The sequence below is a fragment of the Grammomys surdaster genome, unplaced genomic scaffold, assembly GCF_004785775.1.
Source record: "Grammomys surdaster isolate TR1022 unplaced genomic scaffold, NIH_TR_1.0 169, whole genome shotgun sequence".
NCBI classification, from domain to species: domain Eukaryota; kingdom Metazoa; phylum Chordata; class Mammalia; order Rodentia; family Muridae; genus Grammomys; species Grammomys surdaster.
This window is the reverse complement of record NW_021604617.1, coordinates 3114368-3129689: the sequence shown is the minus strand read 5'-3', so window position 1 is coordinate 3129689 and position 15322 is coordinate 3114368. Positions and strand designations below refer to the sequence as shown.

Genomic DNA, 15322 nt, shown 5'->3' with positions numbered 1-15322 from the left:
TTATCAGTGAGTGCATACCATGTGTGTTCTTTTGTGATTGGGTTACCTCACTCGGGTTGACATTTTCCAGTTCCATCCATTTGCCTAAAAAAATTCATTAATTCATTGTTTTTAAATAGCTGAATAGTACTTCATTGTGTAAATGTACCACATTTTCTGTATCCATTCCTCTGTTGAAGGAAATCTGTTTTTTTTCCAGCTTCTGGCTATTATAAATAAGGGTGTTATGAACATAGTGGAGCATGTGTCCTTGTTATATGTTGAAGAGTTTTGGGGGTATATGTCCAGGAGTGGTACAGCTGGATCCTCGCGTCATACTATGTCCATTTTTCTGGAGAACCACCAGACTGCTTTGCAGAGTAGTTGTACCAGCTTGCAATCTCACCAACAATGGAGGAGTGTTCCTCTTTCTCCATATTCTCACCAGCATCTGCTGTCACCTGAGCTTTTGATCTTAGCCATTCTGCGAGGTGTGAGGAGGCATCTCAGGGTTGTTTTGATTTGTGTTTCCCTGATGACTAAGGATGTCTAACATTTCTTTAGGTGTTTCTCAGCCATTTGATATTTCTCAGTTGAAAGTTCTTTGTTTAATTCTGTTCCCCATTTTTTAATAGGGTTATTTGATTCTCGGAAGTCTACCTTCTTGAGTCCTTTGTATACATTGGATGTTAGCCTTCTATCAGATGTAGGATTGGTAAAGATCTTTTCTCAATCTCTTAGTTACTGTTTTGTCCTATCAACAGTATCCTTTGACTTACAAAAGCTTTGAAATTTAATGAGGACCCATTTGTCAATTCTTGACCTTAGAGCATAAGTCATTGGTGTTTTGTTCAGGAAATATTCCCCTGTGCCCATGTGTTCGAGGTTCTTTCCCACTTTCTCCTTTATTAGTTTCAGTCTATCTAATTTTATGTGGAGGTCCTTGATCCACTTGGACTTGAGTTTTGTACAAGGAGATAAGAATGGATCAATTTTCATTCTTCTACATGCTGACCTCCAGTTGAACCAGCACCATATGTTGAAAATGCTATTTTTTTCCCACTGGATTGTTTTAGCTTCTTTGTCAAAGATCAAGTGACCATAGGTATGTGTGTTCATTTCTGAATCTTCAATTCTATTCCATTGATCTTCCTGCCTGACTCTGTATCAATACCACACAGTTTTTATCACTATTGTTCTATAATACAGCTTGAGATCAGGAATGGTAATTCCCCTAGAAGTTCTTTTATTGTTGAGAATGGTTTTCTCTATCCTAGGCTTGTTGTTATTTCACATGAATTTGTAGATTGCTCTTTCTATCTCTATGAAGAACTGAGTTGGAATTTTGATGAGGATTGCATTGAATCTGTAGATTGGCTTTCGGCAAAATAGATATTTTTACTATATTAATCCTGCCAATCCCTGAGCATGGGAGATCTTTCCATCTTCTGAGATCTTCTTCAATTTCTTTCTTCAGGGATTTGAAGTTCTTGTCATATACACATTTCTCATGCTTGGTTAGAATCACATCAAAGTATTTTATATTATTTGTGACTATTGTGAAGGGTGTTGTTTCCCTAATTTTTTTCTTAGCCTATTTATCCTTTGAGTAGAGGAATGCTACTGATTTGTTTGAGTTAATTTTATAGTGATCCACTCTGCTGAAGTTATCAGGTTTACGAGTTCTCTGGTGAAATTTCGGGGGTCACTTAAGTATATTATCATATCATCTGCAAATAATGATATTTTGACTTCTGCCTTTCCAATTTGTATCACTTTAACTTCCTTTTGTTGTCTAATTGTACTATCTAGAACTTTGGGTAATATATTGAATAGATAGGGAGTGGACAGCCTTGTCTAGTCCCTGATTTTAGTGGGATTGCCTCAAGGTTTTCTCCATTTAGTTTGGTGTTGGCTTCTGGTTTGCTGTATATTGCTTTTACTATGTTTAGGTATTAGCCTTGAATTCCTGATCCTTCCAAGTCTTTTAACATGAAAGGATGTTGAATTTTGTCAAATTTTTTTTCAGCATCTAATGAAATGATTGTATGTTTTTTTCCTTTGAGTTTGTTTATGTAGTGGATTATGTTGATGGATTTTCATATATTTAACCATCCCTGCCCCTTGGATGAAGCCTACTTGATCATGGTGAATGACCATTTTGATGTGTTCTTGAATTCGGTTTGCAAGGATTTTGTTAAGTATTTTTGCATTGATTTTCATAAGGGAAATTTGTCTGAAGTTCTCTTTCTTTGTTGGGTCTTTGTGTGGTTCTTCATAGAACGATTTGGGTAGTATTCCTTCTGTTTGTATTTTGTAGAATAGTATGAAGAACATTGACATTAGGTCTCCTTTAAAGGTCTGATTGAATTCGTTACTAAACCCATCTGGTCCTGGGTTTTTTTTTTTTTTTTTTGGTTGAGAGACTTTTAATGATTGTTTCTATTTCTTTAGGGGTTATGAGACTGTTTAGATGGTTTATCTGACCCTGATTTAACCAGATATACCAGATTTGACACCTGGTATATGTCTAGAAAAAATATATCAATGAGTGTATCAAAACTAATGGAGTTAATTTACAAAAAGGCTAAAACAAAACTTATATAAATGAAAGCAGATGAAATAAAAAAAAGATCTACTACCTACGATAAACCTTGGTCATAACATAAAGAAGGATCAATTTCAAGTTAAAAAATGCTACTATCCTGTATCAACATAGACATATATTCATTAAAGATCAGTAAAATAGAGATCAAAGAAACAAGACCCAAAATAGGTTTAGAATTTCAGATGAAAACATACTAAAATATATGCAATTAAGTTTTATTTTTTACAATGTGTATAGTACCTAATAGTCACATTTTATAGGGTCAACAAATCTAAACAGGAAAAAATGTGCATATATATATATATATATATATACATATATATCAGAATTTATATGTTAATATATAAGGATATATAAGAAGATGGTATATACATAATGTGTATATATATATAAAATATAGCATATATACAATCCTATTATATATATAATTTAGATGAAATATAGAATATATATCCTATTTTATATATAGATGATTTAGATATAATATAGAACATAGAAATACATAATTTAAAATGTTGATACTAAACTAAAGACCAGTAAATCACTAAGCATACATCATGAAATAAGATCTTAGAAGCAAATTTAGGGAAGTGACCTTATATAAATATAAAACCTAAGTTTATATACATTTGTATTGTTAGCAAAAACCTGAAAAACACCTACAATGTTGGACCTAATTAAACTCTTAGGACAAGACTGTTGCAGGAGTAGTAGAAGTTCAAGAGATGGCAGAATTCAGGTTTCATGTCAAGGATTATGGAAAATTACATAAAGTGGAATGTTTCTGAGAAATCATTCAATGACTGACTTGGGTAGATAGAAAATTTCAAGTATCTTATAATTATTGAATATACTGAATTGGCTTTAGAAATATTAATAATAATACAAGGATGCTGGAGTGAAGTCTCAGTGGATAAGTACATTTCTTGCAGAGGACCTGGGTTAAGTTCCCAGTACCCATCTTATGTTTTGCAGCTATCTGTAACTCTATTTCAAAAGGATTGGATGCCCTCTTCTGACCTCCGCTGGCACCAGGTACACACATGATGTTTATATATACATGCTAATAAACCACTTACACGAAAATAAAGCTAAATAGTTCTCTCAATCATCCAAAATATTAATATCAAACCATGTCTTATAGAAGTATTAATTAATTCTAAACAGAAAATAAGCAAACTAAAATGAAATTTTGCTATATTATTTGAACTAGGATCAGATTCTGCAGATGTGTTAAGCCCACCCTTTTAAGTTCAACAAATGTCACAACTGAGAAGGGGTAGAACCAGTTGTCCTGCATGTACTCGGGGCCAGTTCACTATGGCCCACTTCAGCAGGGCCAGTTCTATTGTGCTGCAGGCATGGTGCAGGGACTGCTTACTCTACCAAGTTGCAGCTATTGAGGGAAAGGACCACCTCTTCTGCTCTCTTGACTCTGGGGCCAGCTCTCCCTCCTGCCACATGTGGTAAGGGGTGACAGGTGCATCTTTTCTTCTCTCATACCACTGCATAACAGGCAAGGTTAGGGCCAGATCTCCCACACTCAGGGATTATCCATTTTTAATCTGTACTTAGTTTTTCATATTTCTATAATTACAAATCCATTTTTAACTCCACCCACAATGAGCCTCATTCTGATAGTTTCTGACCACACATTTCCTCAAGAGTATATATTTCAAGATATATTTCTTACTCATTCTCTTTTTGTGTTACTGCAATCTAGACACTTTCATGATGAATATTCCTGTTTACTGTATAATATGACCTGCAAATTAAAGTTTTTTTCAGTTCCAGATGTAAAATATATAACAAGAAACAAAAAATTTAATTCTTAAATATTTTTATTATTTGAAACAAGTTTTAAATGTAATACATTTTCATCATATTCTTCCCCTCTCCCAAGTCCTTCCAGATCCTCCATACTCAGCCAACTCCAAAACAAAAACTCAATACAACAGGAACACCTCCAAACCAAGATAACAAAATAAAACACACCTCCCAAAAGCACACACCAAACTATGACCAAATAAATGCATACCAAGAGCTGTGGAGTGTATTCTATGCTGCTTCAATACTCCTGAACATAAGACCTGTCCTGGAGTGGTTGATACACCTAGTATCAGTCTATTGGAGAAAAAGGACTTTCCCTCTCCATGTAGGTATGAATGACAGTTCAGTTCTCAATGTTTACTCCAGTGAGTAGTATTTCATTTACTCATTCATTCATTCATTCATTCATTTATTCATTCATGTTTTTAAAACTATTCTAACAAAATAAAATATAATAAAATAAAAACGGTCATGTCAAGGTTGGAAAAGATAAACCAACAGAAGAAAAAGAGCCCTAGAGAAGTACAAGAATCAGCAAACCACTCATTTGCACACTCAGGAATTTCAGAAACACACAAAACTGAAAGACATAATGTAAACACACAGGACCTAGTGAAGACCCAGGCAGACCCAGTGCATACCACTTCAGTCTCTGTGAGTTCACAAGAGCTTTGCATATGTAGATTTAAAAAGCCTTGAATTTCTCTCTCTCTCTCTCTCTCTCTCTCTCTCTCTCTCTCTCTCTCTCTGTGTGTGTGTGTGTGTGTGTGTGTGTGTGTGTGTACTACCCCTTTGGTGCTTTCGGTCTTCCTGACTCCTCTTCTGTGTGTTTTCCTGAGCTCTGAAGGGAGGAATTTCCTAGAGATATCCAATTTAGAGCTGTGCATTCATTTCAAGGTTTCATTCTACATAATATCTGGCTCTGAGTCTTTATATTTACCACATTTGCTGCAAGAGAAGTTTCTCTGATGATAGGTGCGCAAGGCACTGATTTTTGAGTATATGAGCATGGCAGAATATTTTTAGGAGTCATTTTATCCTCTAGTCCAGCGATTCTCGACCTGTGGTTGCAACTCACACACAGATTGCACACTGATATCTTGTCTATCAGATATTAACATTACATTCATAACAGCATTACTGAGTTAAGAGCTAATACCCACAATTAAGCAAATATGTACATTTTTTGTCTTTTTGCATCTGGAAATAAATGAGCTTCTGAGATTCTTAAATACTAAGCTCTAAAGGAAATATATTAGACCAGATGATTTCCACCACAGGGTGCTACAACAGTTTGCAGAGATAAGTAAAAAAAAATAAGCAAATGGAATAGCTAAGTGTATTAAGAGAGAGATGTATAGGAAGGGAGAGCATGTGAAACAAGAAGAGTGAGAAATTTATACATACAGGAACTAGTTGAAATTTTTCAAACTGAAACACATGAGGTTTCTGAAAATTCCAAGTTCTATGTACATTAAAAATAAAATAGAAAGTAAGTGTTTGGATTTCAGACAGCACAAATGATCAAGAACTGAAAAGATTTTGAAATTCCCAAGAGGAATCCTAGAAGCTAGCAAATAGTGGTACATTTTCTTAAAAGTCAAGATGAATGAACTGTCTAAGGTAGAAGATGAACCCAGGCAAATTGCCCAGACAGCTAAGTGTGGACAAGACGGGTACACTTTAATACACATAGGAGTTCTCTACAAATTTACCTTTCACTTGTTTTCCTTCGGGATCTGCTACAAGCAATGGTTCGTCAAAATAACACAAAACAAGACATTGGTGATCACAGAAACAAAGGTACAAGAGGACAGAAAATGTAACCAGGATGAGAAGCAAGGGTAAGTAGGTCAAAGTGAGAGCTATATTGATTCTCCAAATACTTTCCTGATGATAGTAGGCATATATATACTAGATACTTTCAAATTTAATTGACATTTCCCTTGACACAACAAAATTTTGAGACACATTTAAAATATAATTGGTGAAGAATTTCATTGTGCTGCTAATACCTATAAATGAAAGCATGATAACTAATTTTCATTGTTATCAAGAATAGATTGGAATTATCAAATAGAAAAGCACATCTCTGGCATTTTAGAGAGAGGCTGAACGGGAAGACCCATCCTGAATGTGCACAGCATCATTCTATGGTTGGTGACCTAGACTGAAGTAAAAAGAGAAAGTGATCTGAAGATTGGCATTAATTTCTTTTTGCTTCTTGACTATGGATGTAATGTGTCAACTGTCTCATACAGCAGCCATCATAACTTTTCTCACATGATGGACTATATCCTCATACTGAACTAAAGTAATTGCTTCTTAAAGTTGCATTTTTGTTGCGTATTTTGTCACAGAAACAAAAGAAGTAAACAATATACAAAGTAAGCCCCCAAATCCAGGCAATCATTAGTTCAGATCCAAAGAAAATGATGTGTGGAAAACAAAACACCACAGAAGTTAAGTAGTATATTCATGTCTGGAGATCTTAAAATATACCTTTCATGAGTAAGGAACACTATGAGTGTGTTCTCATTCCACTCTGTTGTTTTTAAAAAGTATTCTGACAAAAAGTAGCCAGGGGAAGATTAGGTATACTTAACCTTATAGATTTACTTAAGCTTGTTAATTTGTAGAAAACACTTAAGTGTACAAAAATACACCCATCTTGCCCACACTTAGATGTATGAGCAAATTTGCTGGGTTCAGCTTCTACCTTAGTCAGACAGGAATCCAAGTAGAATCTTGGAAGAGAAACTATGAGGAAATGCTATTTGATGGTTTGCTTTCTCAGGCTTATGCTTGGCTAGTTTTCTTGTACAGCTCAAGACTTGCTTAGTGAATGGTGCTACCTACCCTCAGTGGACTTAGCCCTTTCACCGAAATTGAAAATTAAGACAACACCCCCAGATATGCCTGTACTCAATCTGATCTGGGTAGTCTTTCAACTGAGACTTCCTTCTCATATGACTCTAGCCTGGTTAAAGTTGGCATTTTAAGCTAACTGGTAGACTCCACTCCTTTCCAAATTGACACATATACATCATTTAAAGCTGCAACTTTTCATTCCTTGTAACCCAAGGTTTCATGATAATATCATAATGTAAAACATGATACACTTTTAAAAGTCCTGCAGTCTTTAAAAATTCCCAAAAAATTCAGGTGTCCAAAGTCTTTTTAAATATCCAAAGTCTTTTTATTGTGGGCTTCTGTAAAATTTTAAAAAATATATTTATTTAAATACTTCCTATTCCAAAATGGAACAACGAAGTCATAGTAATAAGTAGCACAAAGCAAAATCAAATTCTGTCAATGTAAATTGAAAACCTATAGCTGAATGTTTGGCATCTAGAACTCCTTGTATGTCTTCTGATTCCAAATGGGCTAGGCAGTTCCAATTCTCTATCTGTACCAACCATAGCTCATATTCCTTGCCCTGTAGCTTTAGGCTAGCTCTACTCCACACAGATGCTGTTGGCAGACAACCCATGGCCTTGTTGTCTCCAGTATCCAAAGATCTGCACAATAACTTAGGCTGAGCCTTCACCAATTACATCTGCTGGCCTCTTCCAATCCTTTTCATGTACTTCCAGGCCTTTACCTCTCTCTATGACCCCTCAATCCTGCACCTTTCATGCCTTCAAAACCAGAACCAAAGGTATTCTCTTACACATTGTCATGTTTGGCTTCCTGCTTGAGATATAGCTTTGGCTTCATTGGAGCATAGCTTCTGATATACTGACTCTGAGTACATGCTCTCTTATGGTCACTTGCTAATCAGAGTTGTTCCTTCAGTCCCAGCTAGTCATACTTCAACCGTTCACTCTGATGATTTGTGTCAAATACCTCAAAAGACTCTTTGTTTCCCTCATGGTCTGTTGCCTGAATTTCTCTCAGTATCCCTTTCTCCTAAGCTCATACAGAATAGTGCTCTGAGCTCTCAATGCCTTCTCCAGGACAAAGTTTCAAAATCCTCCACAATCCTTCAACAGAACCGTCCAGATGCATAACATGCATACAAACACACACATACATACACATAGACATTCACACATATACATACACACACATACACACTCATATGCATATGTGCACACACACTCACACTGACACATACACACACACACACACTCAGGTTTGTCACAGCAATACCCCATCTCTTGATACTAATTTCTGTTCTAGTCTCCTTTCTGATGCCATCATGAAATATTTCAATTAAAAGATATGTAGAGAAGAATTATATATTTCACTTATACCTCCAGATCACAGTTCCTCACTGTGGAAAATCAGGACAGGAACTCAAGCAAGAGACATGAAGCAGAAAACACTAACGTTTGTTGCTTGGAGGTATCTCACAGGCTTATGCTTAGCTAGCTTCCTTATACAATCCAGAGTCACATGCATAGCTATGGTGCTCTCCACAATGAGGTGAACTATTCTAAATTAACAATCAAGACAATTCCCAGACATGCTTATAGGCTGAGGGGGATCTGGTCCATCTCCATTGTGACTTCCTTTGTAGATGACTATAAGATGTATCAAGTTGACATTTAAAGAGAAGGAAAGAGATAGGAAGAGGATGCTATTGGTTGGAGAATGGAAGATAAAGCTAACTATCTCATCTGTTACATTGGCAAACAAGTTGGTACTGTTTTCAACTGAACAATCCAGGAATTTGGCCGTTAGCATGGACATTTGTAAAGCAATTGCTGAAAACAAATGAAGAGTTTTGTCACTAGGAAACTCTTCTATTTAAGACGTAGAGGACCTGGAAACTGATTTTCCAAGGACCATTGAACTATTTATGCATCATACCTTGTGTTGTTTAAAAGAATATGCATGTCAAATTATCAGTACCAAATGCATTCAGAAATCAATGCTGAAGTCAGTTGGCACTCATCCAAGCCAGTACTAACTTATCAATAATGATAAATGTGTAAAATATTATTTAAAAACAACACTAAACTGAACTAAATAAAATAAATTTGTTGTGTTAAAAGTCATCATCCAGCATAGGATGATAAGAGGTTGAAATTCCTCCCTGTGCTGGTAATGGATGACCCTCATCGTAGGCTCCTGAGCCTACGCTGTGAGAGAGGAGTTTTCCAGCCTAGGTTGACTCTGAAGATAGATAGAAATAGTTCCTTATATCTAAAACATAAAAAGAGAAAATATGAGCTGAATAGGGGTTGGGAGGCAATTTCTATAGGGAACGTTGGCCACTGAGCCAAAGCAGGATGCGAAAACATGAATCAATGAATCTTTTTTCTGTAAGAGATAGATATGGGTGTCGGGCGTGCGTGCGTGCGTGCGTGCGTGCGTGCGTGCGTGCGTGTGTGTGTGTTTGGTCAAGTGTTAGCTAGTACAGTTTCTCTGTCCTCCAGTTATTGATACATACTAGAAATAACAAAATAATAAATAAAGACTGTCAAGCTTATAAATTCCCTAAACTAGAAAATGAAGAATTTTCCTACAGCTTTTTTGTGTTGTTGTTGTTGTTGAATGATAAATAGAATTGATATGGCCTCAAACTCATTGTCCCCTAACTTACTTATGCATATAATCCTTAGAATGACCACTTTCTCCTCCTAACCTAAGCTCTGACTCATCCTGGCTCCTAAATGAAACTCAGACAGTAAGCTTGGCAAGAAAGTTATTTCAAGGTTTGTCTCTCTACAACTTAGGCCTTTTTCTGACTTCACCATAATCTTTACAGGTTGTATAGAATGCCACCTTCTATTCCATTCATACTACAGTAGAAATAACCAAAGAATGAAAAGAATCTAAACCTTACAAGAAATTCCAAGAGGACTTTGTGTAAGTTTCTTTAATTTCTGAAGAAGACCTGGAAGCTCACTGAACTGCTGTTTCACTGGCTGAGAGAATCACATTGAGCTTAGAAGCTTTTGCATTTTCTGAGAAAGTGTGGGCCTGCAGTGGTCTTTCAGAAGCGGTATCTCGATGAACACAGTGGGTTTCAGTAGTTAGTTACATCTGAGTTGGCACTGTGCCAAACTCCAACCACATGTCCTCCGTTTTCAAACCCAACTCGGCATGAGTCAGAAGATAATCACTCTGTTTACAAAGAGAAAGATTTTACTTTTATATTTCTTGTTTAGAAAAGCGTAAGTGACCACTTTTGATCTTAATCTAATAGTGAGACACAGGAAAGTAATTTCAAAAGAAATGACACTGTGCAATGGCTCCTTACCTGAAAAATGTGTCTTTAATTTAATCACTGGTCATTGACTATCTCATCCTTCAAAGTGCTGGTTGTAGCTCATGTAAAACAAAACCAGCTCAACTCATAAAATAAAATAATAATAAATTTAAATCTCCCTATATAGAACAAAAGAACCCTATGACTTGGTAAAGCATGTCTATGATCCCAGAAATATGTAGGCATGAACAGGAGAATCTTAAGCTTGAGACCAGCTTGGTACCTAGCAATATAAACAAGAATGAGTCCTACCCAGCATACTTTTATAAGGTCAATAAAAGGAAAGTTCAAGTAATTTATTTGTTGATTGTGAATAATCTTTCTCCTCAAACATAAGAATTTTTTGAGAGAAAACTCTTAGTTGATATACTGGATCAGCTGAATGTGGTGAAATATTATCATTGCTTTAAAGGTGTCCTTTTAGGTTTAAATGGTGTGTGTGTGTGTGTGTGTGTGTGTGTGTGTGTTAGTGAACTTTTATTTTATGACAGCTTGCAAAGAAGAGGAGAGAATTGCCTGACATAACAAAATAATTTAGAGAAAAAATATAAAGACCTTATGGGAATTGTATAAAGTCACACAGAGAACCTTATAATTTTTAATGAAATGCTTGAGATGAGCTGAAGTGCTAAGTCCACAGATTTTTGAATGCAGTAATTGACCAGATTAGACAAACACCCAGACAACTGAAGATGAAACCATTGTTTAACTTTGAATTACCAACATTTATTCTGGAGGGGCAAGGTCTACCCACTGGCGCACAGTGTTCTGTGCAGTACAAAGTTTTAGGTACAATGACAACTAGTGATGAGCAGCAGTGGAGAAGGATGAGGGAGATTACTGAGGGAAGATTTTGTTTTTAATAGCTCTTGATATCTGTAGAAGAAAAACGTTTGGGAGTAATGGTAGAAAACAAACCAAAGATAAAATTTTTGAATAAAAACTCATGTTAATGTTCATGAAAACATTAAACAAAGTACTCATATGAAAATACATCACCATCTACAAAGAGAGGTATTGGGGTTCAGACACCAGACAAGCAGCTAAGGTACATCTTTAACATAAAAAAGTGGACCTACCTCTAGGTTCTCCCAGCCTCCCTCAGTCCCTACCTGATACAGGTTATGCCTGGAATACCCTGTCCTCTAGGCAACACAGGGTGTTAGATTATTTTCAACCAGTGGGTCTTCCATATATAAGCCAGGTATTTTGGTTCTCTCTTCTGTCTGTCTTCCTGTCTCTCTGTGTCTTTTCTCTCTCTCTTCCCTCCCTCTCTCCTTCTCTCCTTCCTTCCCTCCCTCCCTCGCCATCTCTCTCTGCATCTCTCTTCTCTCTTTGCATGGATACTTTCTCTCCTTCCCTTCCCCTTCTGCTCTGTCTTCCTCTGCATGGCGACTTCACTGAACCTCCTCGTGTGTGATCAGTGAACTCACCATAGAGCTTCCAGTAATAAACCTGCCTTTAATTAATTTGGCTTGAATTGGCTCATGTCACTGGTGGTAATGACATATCAAGGGCAACATCAGTTTCCTGAAGTGACATGGGGCTGAGTTCACTGGTGGGTCAAGTTAAATTAACACCCTCCCCCAAACACACAAACATACACACATACACCTCTCTGTTAGGACTTCCTTTCAGCTAAGTTCAGTTGCTTTTTTAAAATTTTCTACATGCAGGGAACTCTAGGCACTTAAAAAATAGGATTCCCATACACAGATGTGTGTAAACATATTTGGCTTACAATTCCAGGTCACAGACCATTATTGAGAAAGTCAGGACTAGCACTCAAGGCAGAAACTTGAAATAGAAACTATATAGAAATTCTGTTTGCCAGTTTGTTTACAAACTCATGCTCCGAGAACTTTCTTATGCAACTCAGGGCTACCTACTTAGGGACTGACACTGGCCATGATGGATTGTGTCCTGTTTATGAATTAACAAACAAGTGAGCCCCCTACAGAGATTCCCACACATCAACACCATCTAGACAATTCCTCAATCAGAGTTTCTTCTCAGGTGATACTACACTGTATCAAACTGATAAGTAAGACTTGAAAGAGACTTACTACAACATGTATAACAACTTTGCATTGTGGCTGCATATAGAAGTCACCTGTATTTGAAAGAGGAACAAACCAGCAAAACAAAATGTGTTTTTGAATACCTAGATGTGTCAGCAATAGCATATAGTGATTGCCAAAGAGTTTAAAATGGAAGAGATGTTTATTTCTTGAGTAAATCCCAATGCCCTGAAGAGTTTAATGCAAAGCCTTTCTTTGTACATTTTCATTTTACTTGAGGAAGAATGATGCTTTTCTACTCACAAAACAACTTGCAAAAAAGAATGAAATAATCTGGTGTGAAATGCTTCCCTTCTAGAAAACTTTACTAGGTCTTATTTAGGGAATGAGGTAAAATTTCATGAAATGTAAACAGATGGACTATGGCTTTCTTTTATGATATTTGTAGACTTTTATTCCTTAGCAAGAGTACAATATGGTTTCTATAATGCTATGACCAGAGGCTGTGAGAAAAAAAGTTTATCAAATCTGGAAGAGATGAGAAGCAATAGGTAGGCCTTTCTAAATAAGAGGAATTGCTCCTAGATTAACTTTCTATTTCTATCAGCAAGATCAATTGATGTTTCTGAGGTCAAAGGGTTGATTGCTACAACAGATTTCTTAATAGAGTAATTAGATAAATTTATTTTAAAAATCATGTAATGGTCTCTGCTTTTGAAATTATTTTTAGTTGATGGATTAAATCAAGCAGGGGGGTTAAGGTCATTTTGCCATCATGGATAGGTATTTGTACTGGAAAAATGTTTTCAATGATATTTTACCATCGTAGACTGATAGAATTACCAATGGGAAGCTTTTTGGAGGGAAAAAAGCTCTAGTTCTGTTCGCTCTAGTCAAACTGGTTGATATCCTGGGACCTTGGCATGTCACAATGTCACATTTTGTCATGTACTATTCCTATCCCTATGGAGAATTCTTTCTCCTCCTTATCCTTAGCTTTCACAACCCACACTTACAGATTCAATACAGGGCCACAATTCATTCTGCCCCCATTCCATTTTAAGAGTCTGCCCTTTGATATTTTATAACATTTATTGTTGCCTCTCATATCTGCTATCATTAATAATAACATCAATGGTCTTGTGTTGACCGAGGGAGCACTACCGATGTGTGACTACCGATCTATGGCTTTAAACTATCTAATTTAATGATCACTGACTATTCATGCTGTAACCATCTTTTTATTTGTCATACAAGCATGTGTGTATAAGCATGGTTTTGTATGTTTGTGTAAGGTATATGTATGTGTCCGTGTGTGCACATAGCGGCCTGAGGTTAATACTGGGAATCATCCTCAATCATCGTTCTACCTTATTCACCTTGGCAGGATCTCATTCAAACACACAGCTCACCTATATGGCTCTTTGTTAGTTTGTTCTGGGAATTCCCTATGTCTGCCTCCACTAGGTCACCATACCTGTTTGCTATTTAAATGTATGTCTGAGGATCCAACCTCCTGTCCTCCCACTTGTATGGCAAGTGTTTTAACCACTTAAATTGTCACCTATAGATGGTAACTTGCCTAAGGTCATATAGCTGATGTGATGACTAAAACCAGTGCTTTTTTGAGAGCATAAGCTCTTCAATTTTGCCTTTCACTACTTTTTTGCATGTTAGATATATGTTAAATAATTTCTCACTCTATGTGTGACCTGGTCACTTAGTTGCATTTATCTCTCCTAATTTCTGAAATATATTTAGAAAAAGGGGTAGACACAATTTTCCACGTTTACATCATAGTTCTGGCCAAGAAACCATTCTATCCATCATAGACCAAGTGGTAGTAGCTACACACAGCTAGAGGTTTAGTTGAAGCCAGACAAAGGATGTTAGCAATGCTACACAGATGGATGCACCCAAGATGCAGATTCTGTGACTTTCCGAGAATCGGTTAGAACTCAACCGCAGTTAAAAAGCCCTGTCTCCTCATTTTGCCAAATTGAGAAAAATTTTCTGTAAATGGTTGCAAAACAACAACAATATCTACATTCTAATAAATAAAGTGTAGACAGATTCTCTGAGATGAAATTGAAAATAAAGTCTGCCTTTATAGGACTTGCAGCAATGGTTGTACTTCAAATTCTGCACCAACTTAAACTTATCTCTGCAACAAGTTCAATGGAAATGTCTTGACTTGAGATCCTCAACCCTAAAGCCATGAATGTCTGTAGATACAATTTCTCCTCTCTCTTGCCTCATTTCAGACATAAGGAAAGCTGAGTTTTGTGAACTTCTATAGGAGATTTTATGCTATAGAAGGGCATACACTAGTAAAATGTGCACTGACATACAAGTGGGAAATGTATGCTTGGGTAGGACTTGATTACACTCTAGATTTGGCCTTGGGCCATCTCCTCCCTCTTTAGATAATAGGACTAAATCATCCACTTTATTACAAAGGACAAGATCAGTAACTATGTGCCATTTCTGACTCATTCTGAGGTCATCGATATCTAAGGAGCACATCCAGTAATGAAATATTAAGAAGTATTATTCTAGATACAGTTATATATATGATGTGGTGTGTGTGTGTGTGTGTGTGTGTGTGTGTGTGTGTGTGTGTGTGTTAAGAGTACTACAGTGAACAAACATTTTTTAGGC

The 15322-nt window shown here is 36.4% G+C and overlaps 1 protein-coding gene across 1 annotated transcript in view; it reads left to right on the top strand.

The window, feature by feature from the left end:
- Kcnh8 (potassium voltage-gated channel subfamily H member 8) overlaps window positions 1-15322 on the top strand; it is a 365508-nt gene that overhangs the window by 158028 nt on the left and 192158 nt on the right. The gene's annotated exons all lie outside the window — the stretch shown is intronic.